This window comes from Neophocaena asiaeorientalis, unplaced genomic scaffold, assembly GCF_003031525.2.
Source record: "Neophocaena asiaeorientalis asiaeorientalis breed wild unplaced genomic scaffold, Neophocaena_asiaeorientalis_V1.1 scaffold540, whole genome shotgun sequence".
Lineage (NCBI taxonomy): Eukaryota > Metazoa > Chordata > Mammalia > Artiodactyla > Phocoenidae > Neophocaena > Neophocaena asiaeorientalis.
Genome location: NW_020172141.1, coordinates 3,511,943 through 3,538,991, shown reverse-complemented (window position 1 = coordinate 3,538,991; position 27,049 = coordinate 3,511,943). Strand labels below are relative to the sequence as shown.

Below are 27,049 nucleotides of genomic sequence, written 5' to 3'. Positions count from 1 at the left end.
CTACACCCTCAAGAGTTCTCTTGAGGTGGTGCCACCCCCAAGGGAGGGTGTTTTTGTAAATGTGTTAATCATTGGTTAGCAGGATGATTGGTTATTTCAGTGGGTGGAGGCTAGGGATGCCTGGAGCTTGTAGCACGTAGGACAGTCCTGTACAACCCCAAATTGTCCTACATCTCTATAGCTTCCATGTGTCCCATGAAAATTATGTACATGACAGTCCTGCTATAAAGAGAAAGGAAAAGCAACCCCTGACAGCTGTCAGCTGGAGGCTGACCTGGCCCTTACAGCTAGGCTCTGGTGTTCTCTTTGAACATGAGTAATTCTCTACGACACCAACATCTGACAAGGCTGCTCTGTGACCATGAGGCAGCAAGACAAAAATGAGGACGCTTTGTAGTCGTGTTGGAGCATAGAAACAAGAATACCGTGCAAACCACAAAACATGAACAAACACCCCCTCTCCTGGCTTATGTGGAGACTGCTGCAGCTCTGCTGAGTATGGTCTTAGACCACTCTGTTCTTCCTACCACCTAGATGAAAATTACTAAGGTACCTACTCAGAATTGCTTTGCCTTCTGAAAGCACCCAATCTGGAGTAAAACTATGGGTCACGGAACCCTGCTTGAAATCCCCTAACACAGGCCCAAATTCTCTGATAAGCCCGTCCTAGCGCCCTTGTACTGAGACACCCCATGGTGTGTGGTCTTCCTTGTGCGAAAAGTGCTAATAAACCCACTTTGGTTCAACCACACTTCTGTTCCGCATGGTCTCTAGCTGGTGAGCACTGACACTGATTAATAATTATCTGAGCTTAGACTGTAAGTCCTTTTTTGTTGCAGATTTGCAGCACTTGACTTATCCAAAAACACAACTATCAAGTGAAGGAAAGTTGTACTCTTCAGTACCTTACAAAGTGTCTCAGCAGTTTGAAAACTGTCACCAGTTTTCGTGTCAGTGTTGGTCATGGCATTTGAATTGCAAGTTAAAACCGCTGCAGCTGCATTAGTCTGCTTTGTAGTGGCCACATATACGGGAATTATATGTATATTTGCGAGCACCCGACTATGTGTCTCATGCATGTGCAGGATTTGCATGCCCAGGAAAGACCCGAAAAGGCCCTCATCTCTCGATGGTCTTGAGGCTCTGCACAGACAGGAAATAAAGGCTTAGGTGGAGTTGTAAACTTCCGGAGTGTTGAAGGTGTACCCCAATACACATGAGCCCCTCAGCCAAAGGCAGAAGACTTATTTCAGGTGCTTAAGGAAATATCCGCCCGATTATTAGCTGAAGATGGAGCTTAACTGAGTAGAGATTTCAGTGGCTACACGTGACAAAGAGTACGGATTTACAGAATTAGTTCTGGAAAGTCACTAAAAAGCCTGCAGCCACCACCACAATAAGCATTAAAGGGAAGGGGCCACAAATCTGGTTTCCAGAGTCGCCACCTTATATTACTGAAATCGTCCAGTTTTCAACAACAACAAAAAATTACAAGACATGCAAAGAAACAAGACAGTGGCTCATACACAGGAAAAAAATATTCAACAGAAACCTTCCCTGAGGAAGCCCAGATTTTAAATCAGCTGTCATATATGTTCATAGATCTAAGAGAGACTTTGGGCAAAGAACTAAAAGAAAGTAGGAAAATGAGCTGTGAACAAAATGCAAATATCAGTAAAGAGATGAAAAATTTATAGAAAGGAAGCAAATAGAAACCTTTGGAACTGAAAAGTATGGTAACTGACATGAACAATTCACTAGAGAAGTCCAACAGTCAGATGAAAGAGAACAATTGAAAATAGGACACTTGAAATAATGCAGTTTGAGGAGCAGAAAGAAAGGAGAATGAAGAGTGAATATAGCCAAAGGGACCTGTGGGACCATCAAACATATCAACATATATGTTATGGGAGTCCCAAGACACAAGAGAAACGCAGAAAGAATATTTGAAGAATTAATGGCTGGAGACTTCTCAAATTTCATGAAAGACTTGGAAAAATAAAAATCCCCTACATTAATCTGCACTTTCAAGAAGTGCAACAAATTCTAAGGATAAATTCAAAAGAGATCCACATCCAAGCACATCATAGTTGAATTGTCAAAAGCCAGTGACAGAATATTGAAAGCAGCAAGAGAAAACAATCCATCACATATAAAGGATGCTCAATAAGATTAAAAGCTTGCTTCTCATCAGAAACCATGAGGTCAGATGACACATTCAAAATAGACTTTAAGACAGAAAGAATTGTTACAAGCGACAGGACATTACATACTGATAAAAGGGTCAATCCATCAGGAAGACATAACAATTATAAACATATATGCACTTGACAACAGAGGTCCAAAATGCATGAAGCAAAAGGTCAGAGGATTGAAGAGAGAAATAAAAAGCTCAGTAATCATTATTACTAGTGGTTCACTATTAATAATTTAACGATTAAGAGATAATCCATATAAAATATTCAGCATAGTCCCAAGCATATGGTAAGCACTCCGTAATGGTAACATACTCAGAAAGGAAAACAGAGTTGCTTAGCTAGTTAAAGGTAGAGCAGTCAGGAGGTCTAACTCCTGGTTGAGTGGCTTCCTTATGATTTAGATTCCCATCCAATATGTGGCATGGAGAATTCAAATGGAGAAAAGTGGTCAGTTGCAGGAAAGAATGCTGATTCTTTTATTTTTTATTTTGCTTAGAACAAGTTAGAGATTGTAATAGTATAAGCTGGTAACTTACTGTAGTGTTCATTGACTATTTTCTATTCAGAGCACATCTCGTTATTTATGTTTTTCAGATAGTTGTTGAAATCCAACAATGCTATGGACCAGTCTTCACGGTAAACATTTCTTTTAGGATTATCGCCTTTGTCTGCACGCCCTTTTCTTCTTTTGCTTGTAACGTGCATTGTCCACTAGATGGCAATACGCCAACATAAAATGGAAAGGAAACAGCCATACTGTAGCATCTTATTTACTCGATTTAGTGGGAAATGATAGTTTTCCTGGAAAATTAGCCTGCAAGTAGTGGGTTAGGACTAAATCCATGCTTCCTACTGTGGAATAAATTAAAACCAGTGCTGATGAATGAATAGATGTTGAATGACTGAGTACAATCATATATTTAGTGCTTACAATGTACCAGACCCCAAGATAGGTACTACATACAGGATATGTGTCCGCTTTCCTCATATCACCACCCGCCTCCCTCCATTGAACAGATGGGGACTCTGAGGCTTAGAGGGTCAGTAGCTTTCCCAGGGTCATACAACTAGAGAGAGATGAAGCCAGGACTGGTCAGTGGCAGGGAAAGATGATGAGTTTGAATTTAAGATGTGCTGGGTTTGAAGCCAGTGGTCACATCCAAGTACCAGAATGCAATGGAAGCATGGAATTCTTCCTTAGGATTGGGCAGAAGCTATGAATTTAAGAGGCATCTCTGCAGAACAGAGTTGAAGTGGTAACAACATATGTGGGCTGTCTTGGGCAGAGCGTCTGTTAAAGAAGAAACAGCTGAAGTGTAATCCCCAAGGAGAAGGTGACGGCAGAGGGTTAGGGGGGCGAGCACTGGTGGCAGACAGTCCTGAGTTGAAGTCCTGGCTTCACACTTCCTAGCGGCGTGTTCTTGGGCGAGACAGGTGACCTCTTTGACCCCTTGCATTAACCTCAGGAAGAAGATGCTATCTCCATTTTACAGGTGAGGAAACCGAGGCTTGCAGAACATAAGAACTGACCCAAGGTCATGGTGCATCTAGTGCATGATGGCTCTAAGGTTCAGATCTGGAGAGTCTGACTTAGGCTTACACCGTTAAGTACGGCATGTGATGCTCCCCCAGTTGTAGCGCGTAGGACACTGGCTAGTAATGCCTTGTGTATGTGTGAGTCTCCTTGTACCAGTCAGAGGAACAGACCAGTAGGAGATATAAATGTAAATTATATCTATAGATCTATGTCTGTATTTACATCTTATGGATATATTCCTTGAAATAAACTCTCTCTCCATATCTATATCTACCTACCTAGTGCATGTACACAGACACACAGACACACAGACACACACACACACACACACACACACACACACACGCATTTATTTCAAGGAATTGGCTTATGCAGCTGTGGGAGCTGGCCAGTGCTGGTCAGTATGGTAGAACAGCAGGCTGGGACTCCTGGTGAGGAGCTGATGTTTTGGTCTTGAGCCAACTTCCTTCTTCCTCTGGAAACTCAGTTTTGCTCTTAAGGCCTCTTAACTAATCGGATGGGGCCGATCCACATTCTCAAGGGTAAAATCTCTTTTACTTAAAGTCAGCGGATTGTGGGTGTTGACCACATCTACAAAATACCGTCACAGCAACACCTGGATTAGCGTTTGATTAAAGACCTGGGTGCTGTAGCCTGGCCAACTTGACACCTAAAACTAACCATCACTCTTCTCCGAGTGGTCTGCAAGCGCTGTGACAGCACGAGACTCTCTTTCTTGTTGACCAATGCCAGGGACCCAGCGGCACCCAACAAACCTTATTTGAGCGTGTACTGACGCTCCAACAGCCTGGGCGGAAGTGAACTTTCAACTGTAGACCTGGAGAGGTACAGATTTTCGGTGTCTTGAGTCACATGTTACTTCCTTTGGGGCCCCCTGGATTGAGCAGCAAGAAATGAAGACGAAGTAACTAATGGTCATCGCCATTTGGGGCCGGGAGAAGGGCTGCTGCCACCACTAAGAGCTGGGTGGGGGTCCTTGTAGAACGCTGGGTGTCCACTGTCTCTGTTTTTAGGTTTCTGCTGGCACCTGTTTCCAGCCACTGATGCTACTTGTCTTTGTTGGGATGAAGGCACAATGTAGCACAACCTGTGAGGTTAGGTAAGAGTGGATGACTGTGGATCTATGAGTGCCTGTGGTCACTGAAAGACCAGCCCTGCATGTGTCCTTCTGAGGCCTGGCAGCCTCTTCTGATAAAATATGGAGACAGCATAGTGGATGCCACCCAGATGGTGGAAGCATCCACCAAAAATTAGGCTAAAAATGCCATCCTTCGGGGAGCCTTCTTGGGCATCTGGTTTCATACCTGCCACCACTTCAGAGAGAATGGCATCACCTCTTACTTGAAGAGCATTTAAACACATCTTGGAACACTTGCTCACCTTTTCCTCTCTCTTCTCTGGGATCTCGTCACACTGCCTTCCTAGAAGCATGGACGCATCCCTTAGTTAGCTGTATCTACAGAAGTAACCTGACGACAGCCAAACTCATCTTGATACCCTAAGCCCTAGGACAGAGGTGGGCTGTGGCAGATGCTGCTCAAGACTTGTACAGATTTCAGAAAGCTTTTTAAAAAACAGGGGTGGTGGAGGCAGAATACCTGCCAGGACTGAGTTGTGTCCCTTCCCTGGCTCCCCCAGTTCTATGTCGAAGCCCTAACCACCGTGACTATTGGGAGGTAGAGCTTTTTGGAGGTAATTAAGGTAAAATGAGGTCAGAAGGGCGGGTCCTAATCTAATAGGATTGGTGGCCTTATAAGAACAGGAAGAGAGAGATCTCTCCATGTGCACATGCCAAGGAAAGGCCATGTGAGGACACAGAGAAAGTGGCCGTCTGCAAGCCCAGAAGAGAGCTGTCATCAGAAGCTGAATACGTTGGCACTTTGATCTTGGACTTCCAGCCTCCAGAACTGTGAGAAATGAATTTCTGTTGTTTAAGCCACTTCATCTATGGTATTTTCTTATGATAGCCCAAGCTGCCACTGCAATACTAATCGTAATGAATTGTAGCATTTTAAAACTTGTCTCATAGAGATGTGAAACGAACCAGAGAAGCATCAAGGAAGGAAAGACTAGTTTCCCTGAAGTCTCTTCCTACTCCTAGAAGAAAACAGGGAAAGGGCTTTCTAAGTCAAAAGAATTCCTTGTGCAGGAGCGTGGAGCATAGCATGCAGATGTTTGGGCATGCACGCGCACACACACACGCCACTGTGTGCTGCAGCCACGGGAGATTCCTCATTGTTCTTCAGATGTGCAAGGCTTTGTTTAGCAAGACATCTTTTAAATATTCTGGATATTTATCCCTTGTCCATGACATGTGTTCTGTAACTTCAATCTTAACTTGGTTTAGGATGTTTTGGGGCATAACAGCTTTAAAAAAATATGTAGTCAATTTGTCAGCCTTTCCTTTTATGACTTGATTTTTCAGTATTCATTTAAAACACTTGTTCCTTAAGCAGTGCATAGTGGTACTCTATATTTTCTTTTAAAATGACAATGTAGCTTTTCATATTCAGCTTTTTAAATAATCCAGAATGTACTTTGGTATACAGTGGGAGGCAGGGATCTCTTTTTATCTTTCCCCAGATAGACAGTCAGTTGTCTCAGCACCTTGTACAAAACAGTTCAGATTTTTCTCTCTGATTGTAATGCTGCTTATGTCAAATATCAAGTTTGCCATATGCACAGGTCTATTTTTCTTATTTATTTGGAAGGGTGCTTTATATATTCTGGATACTAATCCTTTACCATTGATATATGTTGCAAATGTTTCATCTCATTTTGAAATTCTGATCAACAGAAGCTTTTACTTTTAATGTTGAAATTATCAATTTTTAATGGTTTCTTTTTTATGCATCATATTTGGGAATCTTTTTCTTACCCTAAGGATATAAAGATATTCTCCTAAAAGTTTCATAACTTTGTCTTTTACCTTTATGTGTTTAAGCCTCTAAGATGAACTTTTTTTGTATGGTATGACATAGAGATCCGTAGTAAATTGTATTATTTTAAAACAATTCTTCCTTTCCTCTGTGTCCTTGCTATGGCTCACTGTGGGCAGAATATACTCCACTTTCTGACTTTCTTTGAACTTAACCATGTGACTCGCTTTGGTGAATGGAATGGGAGCAGATATAATGTGTGCCCCAGCCAACAAGAGACTTGAAGTGTGCTATGTAGTTTGGCTTACCCTCTTGGGTTCCTTACCTGCAACATGAGAAGTGCGTGTCCCAGGTCCCCTCTTCTCCTCCAGCCTGGCTCAGAGAATGAGAGACAGCTGGAGCAGACCTGACTCTGAACTGTTAGATGTCACAGCTGGCATACAGACCTGTATGTGCGTGAGAAAGAAATGTTGTTTGTTGTAAGCCACTGAGATCTTGGGGCATGTTTGTTATACAGCATCATTGCAGCAACATGGCTGACTAACACTAGATGTAATTTATTTTTATTTTCAATATGGATAACCAATTATCCTTACCACATTGATCTCCAGTACCAATTCTGCCATAAGTTAAATTTCTGCACGCATGTGGGCCTGCTTCTGGAATCTCTTTTCAGTTCCAATTCTCTATTTGAGTACTTACTTTACCATTTTTAAATATATTTAATTGGGTTTGATTTTATATTTTACTTATTTCATTTATTTTTAAGATTTATTTTAAAACGAATTTGTTTATTTTTGGCTGCATTGGGTCTTAATTGCTGCACGTGGGCTTCCTCTAGTTGCGGTGAGTGGGGGCTTCTCTTCTTGCGGAGCACGGGCTCTAGGCGTGTGAGCTTCAGGAGTTGTGGAACGCAGGCTCAGCAGTTGTGGCTTGTGGGCTCTAGAGAGCAGGCTCAGTCGTTGTGGTGCATGGGCTTAGTTGCTCTGACTACATTGGCAGGAGGATGCTTAACCACTGCGCCATCAAGGAAGTCCTTATTTTATTTTTAATTTAATATTTTACTGAGGTATAGTTGATGTACAATATTGTATAGGTTTATATAAATGGAGTTTAACCTTTAAAAGTTGTGAATCACTATCCCGTACACATGTAACTTATATAATATTGTACATCAGCTATACTTCAGTAAAAAAGGTTACACTCCATTTATAGTTATTACAAAATGTTGGCTAGATTCCCTGTGCTGTGCAGTATATCCTTGTAGATGATTTATTTCATACGTAGTAGTTTGTACCTCTTAATCCCCTACCCCTATCTTGCCCCTCCCCACTTCCCTCTCCCCACTGGTAACCACTAGTTTGTTTTCCATATCTGTGAGTCTGTTTCTTTTTTGTTATGTTCACTAGTTTGTTTTATTTTTTAGATTCCATGTGTAAGTGATATCATACAGTATTTGCCTGACTGACTTATTTCACTTAGCATGATATCCTCCAAGTCCAACCATGTTGTTGTTGATTTTATATTTTAATAGAATATTTTTCGGAGCTTCCCTGGTGGTGCACTGGTTGAGAGTCCGCCTGCCGATGCAGGGTACACGGGTTTGTGCCCCGGTCGGGGAAGATCCCGCGTGCCGCGGAGCGGCTGGGCCCGTGAGCCATGGCCGCTGAGCCAGCACGTCCGGAGCCTGTGCTCCGCGATGGGAGAGGCCACAGCAGTGAGAGGCCTGCGTACCGCAAAAAAAAAAAAAAAAGAATATTTTTCATCCATGTTCATGAGTGAGACTGATCTGAAATTTTTCTTTTTCAAATTGTCCTGTTGAGTTTTGATATCAAGGGTATGACTGCCTTGTAAAGTGAGCTGGCAGGCATTCCCTTGTTCCCTATATCATCCACTTCTTTAACACTGGAATTATTGTTTCCTTAATAGTTGGTGGTACATTGGAAGAACAGCTTGAGCGTTGTGTTTTCTTTGTGGGAAGGCATCAAGGTCACATTACCCTCATAAAATCAGTTTGGGAATATTTCTTTCCTTTGGAACAGTTTGTGCAAAATGTGAATTATCCATTCCTTGAACGTTAATAGAAACTGCCTCTGAAACTCTAGGTAGGGTGATTGTGTGTGTGTGTGTGTGAATTCCTAATTTGATTACTTTTATTGTTATTAGTCTGTTCAGGCTGCTTTTCTTGAGTCTGTCTGCTCTTTATATATTTTTAAGAGAGTTGTCCCTTTTGCCCAGTTTTGAAACATGGGAGTGAAAACATGATCAGGCCGGAGTTTTAGAAAGATCTCTTGGTCAGGTAGAGTCGCAGGCACTAGAAAGCACACATTTTCCCATTTACACTTTAATTTTAGGTATGTGTTTGGGAGGCTGGGGCTTAGAGGGAGGAGCTCTGGCTGTGTCTAACTTGGTCCCACCCCCGTCAGTGTCCAGGTTCTTTCCTTGTGGGTGTGGAGCTCCATCACTTTTCACCTTGCTAATCCCTTCAAGCCTGGTTTCCTCATCTGATAAATGGAGGTAATAATACCCACCTCAACAGAATTGTGAGAATTAAGTGATAACATATATGCCAGCACCTGTATAGATTCAGACATAAAAAACCCTTTGGAGAGCTCCCGGACCAGACATTCTGATGGGACTCTCAACTGGATGGATCTCTAAAAAACGCTCAGAAATAGCTCTCAAAATCACAAATGTATGTTGTGGGGACTTCCATGGTGTGATAACAAGGCCTGGACTTAACCTCCCATTGTGAACAGTTGGAAAGCTGAACAGGATACATAAAATACATAAAAGAACTTTTTTCTCCCAGGCATCGGACAACAGGTGGTGCACAATTGTGGTGCCTGAGAAAAGGGATAACAATGAAGTGAGCCTTATAATCGCCTGAGCTTTCTGCCTGGAGGCAATTTGACACCAGGATCAGGGAGGAGGAGCCCAGAGAGAGGCAGGCAGCCGCCTTGAGTTGTGAGATCAAAGAAGATCCAAAGAAGCCAGCCCAGGGTAAGTTAGGTGATCTGAGAAAACCAGGTCACCTGGAAAACAGGGCAAGTCCTGGGACTGCTTGACTGGGAGCAGGAAAGGCGCCGACCTCAGATAAGTGGTGTTCTTCATGCTGTGTATGGCCCTGGAAGACGGAATCAGGACGGCTGGATGGAAATTGGGAAAAGAGGTTTGGGCCAAGCCCAAGGAAACACTTTCTAGGAGTCGTGGTTGATTGGGTTGGAGTGGCTGACGTGCCTGGCTGGGATGATGAAGGGACTGGGCAGCGTGCCAGGTTGTTGCCGATGGTGGTTTTGCAGGGCGAGAGGGGCTGGGCTCAATGCTGTGCAGTGCTGTGCAGGGCCCAGTCCCGAGGTTGATTATGGTTTGGTTTTGATAGCCTGGCTTCTGTAAGAGGCAGGCGACAACTGACTGCATTTAAAGCCTGATGAGAAAACTGAAAGTCCCTGAAAGCCCCACCCCATAAAAAAACAGAGCAGTTTTCCCTACGCATCATTTGTATTTATATTTTTATTTGATTTCTCACCTCCGTGTGTTTCTTCTTGAAGGCAGGGACCATGGCACATCTATGTTTTCATGTCCCCCTCCCCTCCCCTCCCCTCCCGGGAATAAACCCCATGGTTACCAGGTGCTTTCTCAATACCCGAGCGTAGGGGCTTGGCCTGAGGAAGGGCTGGCAAACGTGCATCTTGTGTGCTGCCCTTCCTCCTGTGCCCCCGGCGGACATCGCTAGTCAAGCATGGAGTTCTTTTCCACTGAGCTCAGCCTCAGCCATGGTTCTAGACTGTTGCTTCTAATTAATTAGAATTAGTGCTGACAGTGTTTAACTCTCTGCCATCGTGGGGCTGAAGGAATGCTTAGGATTCAAAAAGCACAGTCATATCCTGTCCTGGTCACAGTCTATGTTTTTCACCAACTGTCACCTGCTTTCCAGTACGTGGGCACAGCCGGCATGCTGGTGGTCTGGCTGAGAGCCAGGGGGACATTTTGGGGGCACTGAATGCTAGGAATGCCTTGGGGCTGATGGAATGAAAAGGCTTTGGCACTTGGATGGGATATTGATATAGCATCCAGGGTTGCAACCACGTAGGGTAGGAGTTGGGACTTGATCACATCTCTGAACCCCTTATTTTTCGGGTGGAGCCTGATGCGATGTTGGCCTCCCACTTCAGACTGTGAGCACCTGCAGATGTTCCTCTTGGCCGAGGATGATTTCAGCCTAATTGCACTGCAGTAGAAAGAGGGCAGGTGTGAGACTCAGCTCTGAGCTCATGTTCTCTCTCTCTGCCACCTACCAGGTGAGCAGCCTGGCTTCCACCTCTTTGAGGAGGAGGTGACAACATCACCTGATAGTTGTTTGGAGATTTAATGAGAAAAACTAGGTAACGTGTCAAGCACACAGTGGATATTAAAAAAAAAAAAAATGACCAGCACATACTGTCCACTGTGTGCCGTTTGCTGCTCTGTGGGGTATAATGAACGCATAGATTAATTCAGTCAATGCTCAGAATGACGCTGTGAGGTTCTGTAAGTATCACCCTAACTTGATAAGATGAGGAAACTGAGGCTCAGAGCAGTTGGTTCTACCCAGGGTCACACAGCTGGTACTTGGTAGAAACAGCCTTCTGACCCAGAGCCTGTGCCCTTAGCTGACACTCCCTGTGTCGCATATGTTGGCCACCAGCTCCATGCGAGATGCTGTGTTGGGTACCGGGTGGACAAATATTAATAAGATACATTTGGGAATGAGTGAACGGGGACATGGAATCGAGTAGGACACAGTTTGGGGGCCACGGAAAGCTTGTAATCAGTGTGGGGTGATGGGATAGGGCAGGAAAGGAGGGTCCCACGGAAATGACCGGCACTCAGTAACCTTCCAGAAATCTCTGCAGGTAGATTATTAGATAGGCACTCTAGTTTACGGAGCCGCCTGTTCTGAGTTTGCCGGGTGTGAACTGACTCACCGGGGCTTGGTCAGCACTTGGCGATCGGACCCTGCCGCGTTTCTGAACCTGCACCCCTAGGGTGAGATGCTGCGCGCCAACCTCGCCAGGCGGCCCGAGGTGGGCAGGCACGCAGGCTCGTCTAGTCCAAGCTTTATGCCCAGACTGGTGTCCTTACAAGAAGAGGAGATTAGGACGCAGACACACGCAGAGGGACGAGCAGGTGAGGACACAGGCAGAAGGCGGCATCTAAGCGCCCAGGAGTGAGGCCTCGGGAGAAACCAGCCCTGCTGGCACCTTGATCTCAGAGTCCTCCAGACTGTGAGGAAGTCAGTGTCTTGTCTGAGCTGCCCGGCCTGTGGTGCTTTGTTACGGGGGCCTGAGCCCACTCCGACACTAACCATTTTCCATCTCACCTCTCACACCAGCTTCCAGACCCCTGGGGTTCCCTCCACAAGCACCGCCAGGCTTTCTTCTCTGTTCCTGCTGTTGCCTCCGCTCTGGTGCCCTGCTGTGGCGGCCCCAAGCCTCACTGTGTCTGGAACCTGCAATCTGCCCTGGAGAGAGACTCCAGAGCAAGGGAGATACTGATGAAAGATGGGATTTAGGATAATTACAGTCTCAACCCCTTGGTGTGCTGTTCAGAGGCCTGTCTTCTATTACCTGGCCTTTCTGGATTCTGGTTCTCCACAAGCAAAAATGATTAAAAAAAATACTCCATGATTTCTCTCCTCTGAACCCAAGTGACTCTGGTACCATTTCGTCATAAAAGTCACATCCAGCGTAGTAGCCGGTGTCTCGCTGCTCAGGCCCAGCCCCCCCAGGGAGGCCTCCCGAGTGGAGAAATGCTGCTGCTCTGGGTGGCAAGTCCTCCACGGAGCCTGGCGCTGTGCCCCATTCACCCAGGTGCTGGTTCTGGGTCAGGCGCCCCCAGGAGGGATACCGAGATGACGATTCTCCTGCAAGCCTTGTGCTTCTGGTGTCCACACAGCAGTGGGAGGAGCAGGCTGGAGAGGGTGTGGTTTTAGGCTGAGTCCCGGAGGGGTAGCTTCAGCCTGTTTCTGAAGGGGAACCCTGGAGTGTCAGCTAGACCTTTGAAAGTTTTGAGTGCGTCTCTGGGAGCAAAGAGCAAGGGAGCCGGGCTCTCTGGGCTCCTACCCATCAATCGCTGGCCACGGGCCACACCCAGCGGGGGTTGGAGGCTCCCTGCCATTTCTGGCTGGTTCTGGAAGAGCCGCTCCAGTAGCCCAAGGGCAGCTGTCCGAAAAAGACTTGCATCTGTGGGCTGTTGGAAGGAGAAAGCCCCCCGAAGCCAGGGAAAGGATGGCCTCCCCACAGTGAAGGGGTCCCTGGGGCTGTGGGCAAAGCTCCCAACTGGGAGTTCCGTAAGGCCAGGGTCTGTGTTTTGACGTCTGCATCCCTTGCAACCAGCACGTCTGACACATAACAGGTGGTCAGTAAGTGGACGTGCTGTGGACTGAATTGTGTCTCTCCTGAGATTCATGTGTGAAAGCCCTGACGCCCAGTGGGAAAGTATTTGGAGACGGGGCTTTGGGGAGATGATTAGGTTTTATATGAGGTTATGAGGGTAGGGCCCCCATCATGGGATTTGTGCCCTTATAAAGAAGAGGCACCAGAGCTCGCTCGCTCGCTCTCTGTGAGGACACAGCAAGTAGGTGACCACCTGCAAGCCAGGAAGAGGGCCCTCACTGGAAACTGACCATACTGGCACCATCATCTTGGACTTCCAGTCTCTAGAACTGTGAGAAAATACATTTCTGTTGATTGAGCCGCCTCGTCTATGGGGTTTTGTTCTGGCAGCCCGAGCTAAGACCAGATGGATGAAGAGCCTGCTCCAACCTGAGGGGAGATTATTTTAGTTTTAAAGGGTGTGTTTGCTGCCAGATCGATGGTCCACGTTCACCTTTGGAGTCTGAATCCATAGGCCCAAGGGAAGGCCCTGGGCGAGCCCCCCGAATGGGAAGGAACGTCTTGGCAGCTTCTCGACACCGCGGTTTCTGGCGAGTGACGGCCGCTGGGTCTCTGTGCCTCTCTCACTGTCGGCCCCTGGATTCAGAGCCCATCTGAGAACATCAGAGAAGCCACTTTCTCCTTTCAGCTCCTTCTGTTTTGTGCTGGGATCCAGGCAGTGGTTTACCACGTTCAGTTTTCAGTATCATGAACTTTTGCCTTCCCTATGTCCCCAAATGTATTTTAGTGTGAATTAGGAAAAGGTTGCCTGGAGGGTGGTGAGACCCAGGTGTCCATTTTACCTGTTTCAGACCGTTTACGGATATCTTGCTCACGTCTTGCTAGGAGCAGGCAGGCAATTCCAAGAACTAAGCATTCAGCAGATGCCAACTCCTGGCTGAAAAGAACCCTTTGTCCTGCAAGTTGATGCCGGGAACGGGAACCCTCAAACTATCAGTCAGAAGGGAAAGAAAGCATTTTATCTTTTTTGCTTTGAAAATGTAAATTGAGAGATTTAAGGTTATAAATCGTGGTCCTCTGGGTAGAATCTTGGCTGTTTGGATAGAATCTTAGGACTGGATGGCCTTATGGGCCCTGACGTTCAGTTCCCCTCTGAGGCTCGAACACCCTCGGTATTTCTTATTCTTTCCAGTAGTGAAAAATCTAAATAAAGAAAATGCATAACTGTTTTAAAGAAGAAATGCCCAATTGTTTTCGCACAGAAAGTTTCTTAAAGCACAGTTTAAAATTCAGTCCACTCTCAGGATATTTTTAGTGTCTTGAGAATGTTCCAGATCGCTGACTCAGTAAGCCCAGGCTCTTAGAAATGAGTGCTTTTAAACCCCACAATGTAACATTGTCTAAGGTCCTTGCCATTTGAGTCTGACCGTACAGTGCCAAGTCGGCCCTGGTTTCCTATGGGCTGTTCTCAGCCTTTCTGAGCATCCAACACCCCCCAACTCAAATCTGATGATAGAGCAAGTTCCGGGCATAGCATAGAGAAGAGGGGACCTGTGGTGGCGTGTGAAAGAACAGAAGGTTACTGTGTTCATGTCGGTCAGAGCCACAAGGGCCCCCGAGCTGGTGGAAGCCAGCATCCTCACGTTGCTGAGGAAGAAATGAAAGCCCAGGGAGGGCCAGGCACTTGCGGAGGCCTCACGGTGCCCGTTTGCTTCCCTTCCTTCAGCTACCCGAGCTGGGGAGTGGGGGGCCGGCTCCCTCTTGGTTCAGTGGAACTCCTAATCCGGGCACCTTCCTTTGGTGCAGTTAGGTCTGGTCATGGTGGTAGCATTGGTTTGCTTGACACACATGGATGCCTCAGGAGGTGGTAAACAGGGAGTGTGACCGAGTATTTCCAAATCTGAACTATGTTGCATTACGCAAAATGTCTCAATGATCTATGGGCTACTTAAAATCTCTCTATCTCTCTTTCTCCCCCTTCTCTCTCCTATCTATCTATCTATCTATTGTGTTTATCTAATAATCAATATGCACAGCAGAGACAGAATGCTCCCAGTAGTTTCGGATTGTAGCAACACAGATCATTTCCAGATGGGAAGCTCCCATCGTACCACCGGATGGGACCATGTACTCCCCTTCTTTATGAGCCCCTGAGCATTGCAGGGGTTGTGTGGGCTCTGTCATGGTTACTGGTGCTGGAGAATTCCCCCTGGAGCCTTGGCCTCTTTGAGTCACCTCAGGGAAAGCCCCTTTGGAATCCCAGGGAGGCAGACAGGATCTGGTCCCAAAAGAAAAACCTTAGATCTCCATGATGTCTAGCCCTCCGATGGAGAATGCCAGGGTGCATATACAGCCCAACTCAGAGGCACTGTGGAAAAGGTTTTATACACGAGACCCGTCCCCCTGCCCAATGTGTCTTCCCTAGTCTTTCCCTAATCCCAGCCCCTTTGCCCGTAGCAACCCACCTCCCAAGGAAAACGGAAAAGAAGGCTTCCATGGTTTGTCTTTGCTGGCTCTTCCAGTAACCATTGTTTGTGTCAGTAGTTCTCAACGTGGGATCCCAAGACCAGCAGCACCACTGTAACCTGGGAGGTTATGAGACGTGCAGGTTCTGGAATCCCACCCCAGCCCTCTGAGGATGGGGCCAGGGATCTGTGTTTAGCAAGTGGTCCCGGGGTCCTGATGCTCTCTGAGAATCACTGCTCTGCATGACTGCTGATGAAGCCGTACTTTCCAGCTCCTTGAGTCTCCCTTGCCCTTCTACAAATTAAGTCTGATGTTGACCTTATTTAAAGGTATCAGATTGCCGAACTTTTACATATCAGCTGTTGTAAGTTATTTTTACAGAGTCACAGACACTACTGAAGAGGGGAAATGAGCGGTATTACAGTGGCTCCTGAGCCGTCAGGTGGAGGCGAGGGAAGCCCATCCTGTAAACTCAAGGCCATACTGATCTGGAGGAAGATAGAGACTGAAATGGTTTTCTGATTAGAACAAAGAGACAAGGGAAGATGGGACTAATTAAAAACCCCTCTATCCTCCGTCTTTGTAGGACTCCCATTATCTCTATTGGTACTTTATATGATTCTAATTCTTCAGGACCTAAAATCAATTCCTTTGGGTTCCTGGAATCTGTAGAAACATCTAGGATGCGTTTTTTCTTTTCCTGCTATGATTTATTAATGAACTATTTATTAGAAGATTCAATCTTGGAAAGATAAAAAGGAAAAACATAAAATATAAGTATAAAATTTAATTTTTTTTTTTTTTTTTTTTTTTTGCGGTATGCGGGCCTCTCACTGTTGTGGCCTCTCCCGTTGCGGAGCACAGGCTCCGGACACGCAGGCTCAGTGGCCATGGCTCACGGGCCCAGCCGCTCCGCGGCACGCGGGATCTTCCCGGACCGGGGCACGAACCCGTGTCCCCTGCATCGGCAGGCGGACTCCCAACCACTGCGCTGCCAGGGAAGCCCATATAAAATTTAATATTTATAAATTGAGTTGGTTACAAAATCCCAGAAGTGTCCATTAATTCACCTTTAAAAAAGTATACACACAACACACTTTTATTTAATACATGAATGTCCACATCTATTATAACGTCTTTAGAAATTGCAATAAGATCATCTTGACGCCTTTTTTGCCCTATATTCTGGTTTCTGATACTAGTAATGACTTAACGAGTGGACAGTCTCTGAAGGCCTCATTGGGGCAAATTTATACCTTGAGATCAGGGACTGTCTCTCTTCTGGTGATGCGTTGCAGCGAAATAGGACCCTTGTCCTTGATGGCAGTGAGCACTTCCCAATCTGTAATGTCATTGTTTGCCCATAATAACCTCTCACAGTTGTCTGGCTCTGAGGTTTTCAAAGCTCTTTGATGTTCAGTCTTGTATTTTGTCCTTATAAAATACCTCTAGTGGAGACAGGGTATCTGTGATTAACTCTTGTGATCCCGTTTCCTTAGCTGTGAAGCGTGGGTGGTGGCTTGTCCAAGGTCACATGACCTGTGGGTAGCTGCCCCTCCCATTATCCTTCTTAAAATGAAAAGGGCCAGTGACTCTGGTTCTCCATTTTTAAGGAAAATACATTAATACGTGTAAAATCTCAGGTGTGTGGTTAGGACTTGGTAAAGGTTAGCTGTTACTAACTTGTCATTGTTCAATGTGGGGCATGACAGGGATGAAGTGGCTTTCTGGTGACAGCCAGGCCATCAGAGAGCTGGAACTCTGGGGTGACTGGGCCCTCAGCCCCGAACCCTTTCCCTGGACCACGGGGAGCGGACATACCCGACCCATGAGGAGGGCTCCCCGGATTTCATCTTGTCTTGCTTCGTCCGTTTCTGCTTTTATCTTCCTCAAGCCAGTGCTCTGCTCCATCACTCCCTCCCCTGGGATTTGATGCCAGAACCTCTGACAAAGCACAGAAATATTTACTGAACCTGTACTGCATGCAAAACACTGTCCTAGACACGGGGTGAGGCAGCTATAAACCAGGGCCTGTGTTTCATTAATTCTAAGTAGCACTTAAAACACATTCCAACAGCTCTGAAAGCACGGTGTGTCTTATAACCTATAGCTTTGGGTGCACAGAGAGAAACAATAGGGACGCCATGGGGAGGGGCACGGGGAGATGTTGCAGGAAGGGGGACCTCTTCTAGGGCCCGAGAGTGGGCTCTTGTCTAACACTCGGAAATGGATTATCCGAGGAGACACACCTGCTGATGAAGCAAGAGACTTTATTGGGAAGGGGCGCCCGGGTGGAGAGCAGCAGGGTCAGGGAACCCAGGAGAACTGCTCTGCCACGTGGCTCGCAGTCTCGGGTTTTATGGTGATGGGGTTAGTTTCTGGGTTGTCTCTGGCCAATCATTCTGACTCAGGGTCCTTCCTGGTGGCGCACGCATCACTCAGCCAAGATGGATTCCAGCGAGAAGGATTCTGGGAGGTTGGTAGGACATGGGGACTGGCAACAGAGGGGTCCGGGGGCTTGTGAGCCCCGTGGAAAAGTAACAGGGAAGAGCTAAATTGGACTCCACGTTGGATCTGCTTCTTTGACTTTAAACTTTGCTTTTCGTTGCTTTTGTCATTATAATTGTACATAATGACCTGCCTCAGGGAACCGTGCCCACCTGTGAATGGCTGCAAGAAAAAAGAAACTAACACATCCCCTCACCTAGGCTGGTCATTCCAGGCGATGTTTTTGCAAGACTGATGGCCCTTTTGCTTTACTGCCCTCTCTGATTCTATAAAAGAAACTGGCATCCAGACCCCGATAAGACGGTTTATCAGAGACACTAGTCTGCCATCTTCCATCTTCTCGGTCTGCCGGCTTTCCGAATAAAGCCGTCTTCCTTGCCTCAACACCTCCTCTCCCATTCGTTGGTCTGTCATGTAGCGAGCAGAGCAAGCTTGGACTCGGTAACGTAAAGAGCAGCTGGAAGTCTGGACGCTGGAGACTGGTGTCTGAGGAACGGGAGCGCAGCTCCTGGCCAGGTTGGAGCAGGACACGTGGGCAACTGCAGGGCCTGAGCAGGACACAGCCCCCCTGGCCCACGTGTCTGGGGTCCGAATGGACATCAGTGGCCTGTGGTGTCTCTCCATTCCTTCCAGAGGCTTTTTAACAAGACAGGACCATCATTTCTTTCCACTTGCTTCGTTTACTGCAAGTTCCCCTCCTCCTCTAGATTTCACCAGGCCACACACTGACTAGGTAATTGAATTTGCACAGCGTCTTCTCTTGGTTTGTTTTGTTTAACACGAGGTTGGAAGCACAAATCTCCACTCTTCAAAGGACTGGACATTGGAAACAACCCAGCTGGGCTCCAGACTGCAATTAACAGCAAAAAAAAAAAAGGTTGATAGAAGTACGGAGGTAGCAAAATGAGACAAAGAGGGCTGTCTGAACGCCCCACAGATCTTTAGTGCTCGTCACCTCCAGAAATCAATTAAAAGCAAAAAAAAAAAAGGTTGATAGAAGTACGGAGGTAGCAAAATGAGACAAAGAGGGCTGTCTGAACGCCCCACAGATCTTTAGTGCTCGTCACCGTTCATTTCTAAGGACTGAAGCGTTCTCATTTATGGAACTTTTGCCGCAAGGACCTTTGATGGAATTCTTCCACCCAGAGCTTCTGAATTGAGCTGGTCGCCGGAAACCTCCAGCCCCACCCTAAAAGCCTCCTCCTTCCCGCTGAGCTTCAGGCCGCGGCCATCGGGTGGCGCCACCTGCCTGCTTGGGCCAGGGGTGGGGTGCGGGGCAGGCCGCGCCAGGCTTTCTTCAGGCGCCTGGAACGCATTAGCGACGCCCGCAGGTCTGACTCTCGTCTCCTTGGAAGAGACGTGGGGAGAGAAAGAAACAGCCTGAAACACCGGGGAGGGGAAGAGAGGGGAAAAGGGCCGAGCAGATGCAGAGCAGCCCGGCGTCTTGGAGGGGAGGGTGTGCCTCCGCCCCTCGCTCGCCTCCAGCCCCGCCCCTGGCACGTCCGCTCCGGTGGACGGGGCGCACGGCCTGGAGGAAGGAAGCGGTGAGCCAGAGGGTTCCAAACAAAGGGTGACATGACAGGGTCCCCAGAGCGCAGGGCCTGCCAGCCCCCCTCATACTGTCATGGCGGTCCCTCCTAGGCGGGGACCAGGAGGGAAGGGCGGAGGCCGTCCACCTTCCTCCTCTGCATGCATACCCTTGCCTCTGAGGGTGACTGATGGGTACGGCTGAAGGGGTCCAATTCCAGAAACTTGCTATGTCACTCAATCACCCCTCCCCCCATTGGATTTCCCCTTTTATTATTTTTCTGGGCCTTGATGGTGGAAAGTGGTTAGTGCCTAAAAGGCTATGTGATCCATTGTCCAGTGAGGTCCAGGCATCTTTCTGGGTGGGGACAGGGGGCAGAGGGGGACGGACATGGGGGCAGAGGGCCAGCCAGGCACCCTCTCCAGGTAGGGAGTGAGGTCCAGTTCTCCCTCCCCTTCTTGCGGCCAGAGATGCCTTCGTGGCTAAGGTGGACGGGAGCTCTGCCTGTAGCCCTGCCTGCTGAGGGGTTGTTTACCCCTGCTTTCAGGCAGGTGGCACCCCCTGAATCTGGTTGTTTCACCCTTCCCACCTAAACCACGTTGTTTTCAACCACTGCGGCTGGCTGCCTCGCTGGAGACAAACTCATCGTTCTCTCACTGCTCCTGAAGGCTGTGTTTTGGCGAAGCGTGTGGAAGAGTGTTCAGAGCTGTGAGCAGAGCTCCAGGCCGGGCCAGGCTGGCTTTTTATGAGGCTCTTCTCTGGCCCCCTTCCCCAGGGGCTCCCCGAGGAAATGTCATTAGTAGCAGGTCACAAGGCTTCGGATTGGGGGCCTGCTGCAGCCGGTCCCACAAATGTGATGTCCCCCTCGTTCCCCAATGACACATTGAATGAAATAGAAACTATTGTTAATAGGTCGCCAAAGTCAGCTCGAGATTGGGGAGGTAGGCTTTGTGTCTATGGAATTAAATAATCTCCAAGTGGTCAGAATGAACTCCAAATGGAATAGAGGACAAAAGAAAAGGATCTAGTGATCATAGTGAATCCCAAGTTGACATGGGTCATTGGGATGGGACAGAGATGACTAGGGAGGGACCCTGGGAAAACCCCGATGGAAAGGCTCCAGCTGCACCTGGCACCTTCTCTCTGTTATCAGGAGACACTCAAGTCTTGGTCTAAGAAGTTTAGGGGAAATACGCGTGATAGGCTAAACAAGTTATAAGCTCCTTAAGGTCAGAAATTGAATCTTCTACATCTGTCGTATCTCCCACACGTCTTAAAATTTAATAATTGCATGTATCCTTAAGAGTTTACAAGGTATTTTCACACACGATGAATTTTCAACAAATTCTTATTGAATGATTGAATAAATCACAGAATGAAAAACAATTTTGCAAGTTCAAAGAGGTCAAGTAATCAAGAATCCAGCATAATAATTGTCATACGTTGTATGGCCTGGATGGTCAGGTCTCCCAATGGATTCCATCCAATACAAATTAGATAAAACAAATTGTAGCCTGCTGGGTTGATATGCAGGACAATTAAAAAAAAATCAAAACAGAGGCAGAGAAACCACATAAATCTCCTTTACTGCAGCCGGGGCTATAGTCCTGGAACAAGACGGGGGCTCTGACCGGCAGAGCCTTCCGGGGGAGAGTTAGGGCCACTGCAGCAGGGAAGCTCTGTGACCCCGGGGAGGCCTGAGTCTCTCTGTGCTAATTACCACCTGACACGTCCCCAGAGGAAGGTCCATCCGTCCTCTCTGGAAGGGGACTCGCCGGTTTGGAGGCGCAGAGACACAGAGCTGCTCAGGAATTTCCTTGGGGCTTCGAGTCGTCATGTTTCTAAGCTGGTTTTACTGTAGGGAAACTGAGGCACAGAGCCGAGAAGAGGTTTGCCTGATGTCCCACAGTCGTGGCCAAAGCGACACTCAGACGCACCCCCTGGCAGGGCCACAACCGGACCCTGATCGCTTTGGAGGGGGAGCTGGAACCAGCTCGGGGAGCGAAGCATCCGGGTCACACTGTCATGTTTTACTTCCTTGCTGTGTCCTGCTGTCATCCTGGAGGAGGTCAGTACTGAAAAAAATATATTAAAACCCCCAACATTTGTTTTGTTTGTTTTCAAAAAGTGTTAGCCGTGGATAAAAGCAGCCTGCTCTGGAAACCGGAGAACCAGTTTTACCCCCAGCTTTATTCCCGGTCCCGAACTTGGTGACAAGATTAGGGCACGTTGTCTCTGAGTCCCCATCTGCAGAATGAGGTCTCCAGACTGGATAATTTTGGAAGCACTTCTCAGCTCTAACATCTGATGAGCTTTGTGGTCTGTTTTATGTGGGTGTGTGCTTGATTTTGGAGCGAGCTTCGAAGCATGGCTTTGGAAGCGATTGTTATCGTACACTTTCGCCCCCTGCCACTGGCCGGGAGAGAAGGACTGACTTTGGCCGTGGCTGCCACTGGACAGGGTGGAACCTGTGCTCCCGGGGGATTGGCAGCTGTTTGGAAGTTACAGGACGAAACTGCCCGTGTTCTTCTATTGAGCAGAATCCACGCATTCCTTGGACTCCTTCTCGTCACCAGCTCCTCTCCCCAGTTCCCAGCCTTCAGCCTGCTTTCTATAAAGGAAATTCTAGGTTTCGGAAGACTCCAACACCCAAATAATCTGTTCGAAGGAAGCGGTGCAAATGACGATGTTTCTTCTCAGTGTTCTTCAAATGTCTCTGGGCCTAGCGCACTCCCAGCGCAGGCATCGAGCATGTGCTTGGGTGGTGCTTGGGATCGAAGCCAAGGCAGGAACAGCTGTCCCCGGGTTTGGGTTTTTAACTTCTGACGTTGGAGCCTCAAGGGCTAGTATTCCCTCTCTTGAGCCTTGCCCCCTCCATAGGATAGAAAGCCACGTCTGCCTCAAGCTTCTCCATTTCCGATAAGTTCACGAGTGCCGGGGCTCACGTTTTCAAACTTCGTACTCGGCTTTGCAAGAAAGGGAGTTCTGTTTCTTATAATCATGATATTAACATGATTAGCATCCTTAGATTCTGGATTCTGAGGTTCAATTCCACCTGAGAGTAGGAAACACAACTTGGCTGATTCAGAGCCAAGTCAGGAACTTTCTGTGTTTTCCGCTAAAATTCAGATCTAGGGTTCTCACGCTGCCTTTGTTTTTCCAGAAAGGTGTCTGAGTCCTGTCACCCATCATCTAGCACAGGCGGGGGCAGTGGAGAGGCCTCAGTCCCAGGGATGCTGTGTCAGCACTGCACCCACTGATGTGTCCTTATCCTGACCGGGTTTCAAGTCACTTGGTCCCTACCGTGTGTGTGTCCTGGCCCTCGGACATCAGGTGCGCTAGCTCTCAGGTCCCTGTCTGCTCCCCTTCAAGCAGTGGCCGCTCCCCTGACCCCAGGGTGTGCAGGACTCTCTGGGGAGCTTAGCCGTCTGGACTGACCCCCTGCAGGGGTCTCTGTCCCACTCTCCCGGGGCCACCTTCCCCTGGGGAATGGAAACACTCTCGCCTGAGAGCAACTTAGACACTCCCTTTGGTCTGGAGGAGAGACAGGTGAAGGAGAAGGACAGACTTAAGTTCCCTTAGAAGGTCCCTCCCCCCACCCCCCCACCAAGTTATCTCCAGAGCGGGGGTGGGGACGATGGGAGAGCCCCAGGCGGGTTTGGAAACCCCCGCAAGAGAGCCATGAGGGCAGCTCGCTCCGTTCCCTCCTGTGCAAAGGCCGTTTTTGCCTTGAAAATTCATCCTCAACACAGCAGTGAGGTACACCACCCCCGTGAGCTACCTGGAATCCTGAAAATGGCCTTTCCGGATATAACTTTCATCCAGGAAGTTTTAACTCAAGTACTCTTTTCAAAACCTCAAGAATGTGCTTCCTCCCTGAGTCCCTGTGTCCTGCAGGGTGGAAAAGGAGGACCTTGAACTTGGGCTCATTTCCTCACAGGATGAGCTGAAAAGGTGAGCTTTCAGTGACCACAAGTTGACCACATTCACTGTTTTCATGATTTACCTCACCGCTGAGTCCTGGCTGGGAGGGCCGGCTCATCAAGCAGAGAGGCTCAGAACAGAATCGCCACCTTAACCCGTCCTCTTCTCCTAGAGCGTGGATTTCCAAGGAAAGACAGAACCAAGAATCTGTGTGCTCTTTCTACCCCCCCATCATCTCCTCTCTCCTTCTGTCTCTCCATCTACCCACATAGCCGACGCGTCTGCACCTTAGTGGGTTGGACCATAGCTTCTCAACTTTGGCACTGCTGACCTTTGGGCAGATAGTTCTTTGTTGTGGGGACAGTCTTTGCATTGTAGGATGTTAGCAGCATCCCTGGTTTCTACACACAGACACCAGTAGCACTCCCCCTCCCCCCGCTCCAGCTATAACAACCAAAAATATTTCTAGATATTGCCACATGTCCCTCGGGGAGGGGGAGGCATGCATAACTGACCCCCAGTTGAGCCACCAGTTTAGACAAATTACAGATGAAAGTATCTGCTGTCACATTCTTACACATAATCACTGACATTATGGTCAGTGATGTTATATCAGATGGATCCAGTAGGATCATGTGATCAAGGAATTTATTGATAACTTAAAAGAAAAGCATTCTTTTATTCTAAGCCCAACATTTGTCATATCTTTTAGTCTTTTTACCCCCAGCATCTTTGAAATAGTGTGAGCTGTTTTTGCTACTCTGGTTTCACTCAGAATAATGTCTCTGTGTTTTGGTCTCTACCATCAGTGACAAAATAAGTTTATTTTCCTTGGGAAACATGATTTTGCATTTTTTTTCCCACAAAAAATTAATTGATTTACCTGGAAGTGATTTAAAAAAAAATTAATTAATTTTTGGCTGTGTTGGGTCTCCGTTGCTGCGCACAGGCTTTCTCTAGTTGTGGCGAGCGGGGGCTACTCTTCGTTGCGGTGCGCGGGCTTCTCATTGCGGTGGCTTCTCTTGTTGCGGAGCACGGGCTCTTTGTGCGCGGGCTTCAGTAGTTGTGGCTCGTGGGCCCTAGAGCACAGTGCCTCCCGGGGCCCCGGGAGCAGGGCACGGGAGCCAGAGCCCTCCCTGGGTGGCGGCCAGTGATAATGCCACCCGGCTCTCCTGACAAGCGTGACATGCAGTGAAGGACGCTTTCATCACAGTTTGCCCAGAATAGCACCATCGGCATTGCCGCCTTCAGGTTCCTGTCAGGCCTCCAGGAGGACAGGTGGTGTTCAGCCCCTTTTAGGAAAGATGGAGCTTGAGTCAGCAGTGTTCCTTCAGACGAGGACACCAGAGCCGAGGAAGACAGCACTTTGTTCCTGTGACTCCAGACGCCCAGGGGTCCTTCTCCCAGCAGGACAGCAGGACCCTGTGGGCAGGGGCAGGTGTCCGGTTCCAGGAGTCCCCCCGCTGCCCCGGATCACACAAAGCTCTCAGCAGAAAAGGGTGAGGCTGATGTTTCTGCCCTGGATGCGCTGTGACTGAGGGATCAGTTTCACCAGAGGGTGAAGCCCGGAGCTGAAACGCAGACGGACAGCTCCACAAAGCTGGGCCCTGGGGGTTTGCACCGCACAAATCCCTTCTTTTGACAAAGACTGGCGCTCTGGGGCGCAGGACAGCTCAGCAGTGGACGCCGGCCCCAGCAGCAGCTCTGGCTGCCACCCAGGGTGGGCTCTGGTCCCTGTGTCCTGCTCCCCGGGCCCGGGAGGCACCGGGCTGTCTTCCCCTCCAACAGCCCTCAGCCTTCGCGCCAGGACGAGGGTTGGGTTGGGGAGCCCGCTCCCTCACTTGCAAGGTCTCCGAGAACACAGGCTCACCTCCGGTTCCCTCAGCCTGGTAGCTGTGTGATCGCACCTCCACGCCCATTTCTCTCTGGGAGTTTGGGGTCACTGGTGTGGGTGGGGGATAGGGGGGCCTCCAGCAGCGCCATTCCTTTGAATGACCCCAGAGTGACCCCCACGGGGGCAAGATGGTGATGGCTGGTTTTGCCTCTTTAGCACAGGGAGGTCTGGGGAAATGGGGATATGAAAAACTGAAGCTAGGTTCATTTAAGAACAATTTTGTGTTGCCTCCATTTAAAAAAAGTCTCACCGAAAGGTCAAGAGTGCTGGTTAGGAGGATGGTTAGCTGTGGTTGTTGGGGGAGAACTTGTCGGAGAGCTGGACGGCTTATCTACTATTATTACTGTTCTTGCTATTATTACCCTTCTAACATTTACCGCCTGCGACCACTGGCCAGACGTGATGGGTAGCGTCTCACTTGTTCCTCATAATCCTGCTGTCATCCCCATTTGACAGTTGAGGAAACTGAGACCCGACAGATTGTGTGTTTGCCCAGAGTGGTGAGTTTGCTGAGTGGAGGTTCCAGGCACCCTTCCTGGCTTTGGGAACTTTCATAAGACTGACGTAATGGTCTCCCTACTTGGAAAATCCAGGGTGGGTTAGTTGACCTTCAGTAACTTATTTGCTCTCACACGTATTCCCTTACATCCTAATTTCTGAAAGTCCCTTCACTTGGGCCACAACCTAAGAAATGCGTGAAGTGGAATCTTCTACCTGTGCTTCCTTCCTTCCCCAATCTGCACCGGGGCTTCCTGCACCCCCGAAGGGAACCAGTGCCTTTGTGGAATTTTACCGTTATTTCTGCTTCCATGAGAAATCATGAGTGAGAACAGCTTGAAGTACTTCCTTTCCATCCAATGATGGAATGGCAGGTGTCGGCCAGCAGGTAGCAAATCATTTGCAGGAGGCATAGGGTGCTAGTATCACCCTACTTCCAAAAGTCTGTTTTCCCCAAATTGTTCCATCCTGCCTCTCACCCTCAATTAGGTAAATGAGGAAATTAAGGCTTAGAGGGGGCCTTGACTGTGACCGCCAGTACTCTGTAGACCTGGACCAGAGTTCAGCTCTCTGGATCCTCATCGGGAAACCCCAGGAGGAATGAGTGCCGTGAAGCCTCTCCCGCTCTGGAATGTTCGGATTCACGGCACAGGGCGCTACAGGGGGCCTGGAACATTCCAGAGGAAACAAACGCAAGATGAGCAGAGAGACAATGACCTCGGAGCAGCAAGCTCACAGGGCCTGGGTGAGGGTGGCCGGAAACTTCCCAGGGGTGGTGGCCACCCAGGTCAGACACCAACAGGAAATGCTGCCTCCCAGGGCCCGCAGGCCGGGAGGAAGCCCGGCCTTGCCTCTGGGCTGCACTGCTTGGAGGTCTCCCTGCTTCCAAAGACAGTCGGCCCACGGTGACTCAGGCTTCCCGAGCAGCCTCTTATCTCAGCCATCACGGACATCTGTGCCTTCCTCGCCAGAGACGCCGCCCGCACGGCATCACCGCATCCCCCAGCCAGATCAATGGCCCTTCCCTGCTGTGCAGGGAGGGTCCTGGGATCGGCAAGGCTCGGTGACTGTCTCTCCAGGATTTCTGTTTGTTTCTGCCTCCCTGCCCTCCTCCCTCTGCCCGGAGGCTGCTGGAAGTCCAGGAGGGGCTGACTCATTCTCCCATGAGCTTCTCGCCTGTAGGAGGGCCAGAGCCATCGCTCTAGCAGCCATTTGCTTC

The 27,049-nt window shown here is 48.5% G+C and overlaps 1 protein-coding gene across 1 annotated transcript in view; it reads left to right on the top strand.

The window, feature by feature from the left end:
• Positions 1–27,049, top strand: part of CDRT4 (CMT1A duplicated region transcript 4) — an 85,098-nt gene that overhangs the window by 3,790 nt on the left and 54,259 nt on the right. The window contains exons 2-3 of the mRNA XM_024752657.1: positions 2,797–2,834; positions 9,448–9,638. The gene's annotated coding sequence lies outside the window, so the exon portion shown is untranslated. The remainder of the gene's footprint in view (positions 1–2,796; positions 2,835–9,447; positions 9,639–27,049) is intronic.